The sequence below is a fragment of the Herpailurus yagouaroundi genome, unplaced genomic scaffold, assembly GCF_014898765.1.
Source record: "Herpailurus yagouaroundi ecotype Mexico unplaced genomic scaffold, PumYag 93716, whole genome shotgun sequence".
Classification (NCBI taxonomy): Eukaryota; Metazoa; Chordata; class Mammalia; order Carnivora; family Felidae; genus Herpailurus; species Herpailurus yagouaroundi.
The window spans coordinates 1-1,112 of NW_024421365.1; the positions used below are offsets into that span (position 1 = coordinate 1).

General features: G+C 62.7%; 1 long non-coding RNA gene across 1 annotated transcript; it reads right to left on the bottom strand.

The window, feature by feature from the left end:
• Positions 1-26: 26 nt before the first annotated feature.
• LOC121026402 (uncharacterized) lies at positions 27-840 on the bottom strand. The gene is made up of 2 exons (XR_005788352.1): positions 577-840; positions 27-284 (listed from the first exon to the last, which is right to left on the bottom strand). It is a non-coding gene; the product is annotated as an uncharacterized LOC121026402 (long non-coding RNA).
• Between the last annotated feature and the right edge of the window lie 272 nt (positions 841-1,112).

Consider the following 1,112-nt stretch of genomic DNA (forward strand, 5'->3'; position numbering starts at 1 on the left):
GACGTCTCAGTCTGGATGTTGATCACGGTGGTGGCCATGGGAGCTGGACTCTGGGGCCCCCCGAGTACCGCCACCTCATGCTCCTCCTTGAGCATCTCATAAGTTGGGGGGACACCAGTGTGGGTGCCAGGAAGGAAGGGCTGGGCATTGCGGTTCATGGTGCGAGACGGAGACGCTGCGGTCCGGATGCTGGGGCTGCTCAGGGCTCTCCCCTCCCGGGTAGTTTCGATTTCTTCAAAGATTTCTTTTTCATGGTGTTTGGGGAATTGGGAATTGGTTGGGCACTAGGAGGGCGTGACCAAGCACTGGGTGTCAGGTTACACCAGGGCGGGGCGGGAGGAAGGGCTGTGGTCTCAGGGGGGCTTCCTGTCCCCGGCTCTCACGTCGGGTCCTGGGTCCTGTCTCCGCTCCTCTACCACAGCCTTTGTCAGGGGTGTGTGTGGGCCCTGGGGACTTTTCCTCAGATGTGAGTCTCCCCACCCTGCCTCCACCCCAGCCCCAAGCCTGCTGCAGGCTCCCATACGGACTCCACACTGCAGCCCCCAGAGAGAGTCCCCGAAGCCCCAAAGCCCACACCTCAGCAGTCACAGGCGTCCTCTCTGTCTGGACTCTGTTGACTTTTCCTGGCTCTGAAGTCCATGTTCCAGCGGTGGGGCGGCAGGGCGGGGGTTGGGGGGGGGGGGCGCTGGCAGGTCAGGACCCAGCAGCCTGTGCCGCCTGCCCTGGAGGGAGCCTCTAGCATCTCCCAAGGGTGCCGGAAACCGGGAGCCGGCTGTGGTGGGAGAAAGGAGGATCCGGGCCATTTGGCAGCTGCTGGGAGCACAGGGCCAGCTTTCCTGAACGCCCTATCCTTCCTCCCTCCCTCCTGCCCCATCATGTCACATAGGTGTTGTCTGGGGGGTCATGGTAGGAAGTCCCGGTCATCTTCTTCCACTGTCAGGCCCATGCCCCCCTTCTCAGGAGAGACTCAGGTCAGCTTTGTTGCCGGGACACGGCTCTTTCTAAGAGTAAAGGGTCAAGTTGCTCTCTCACTGCCTGTGGTCCTGGCCCGCTCTGTGGGTGCCAATGGCCGGGCCCTGGCCTCCCAGGAGCTCTTGCCTTCACCCTGGAGG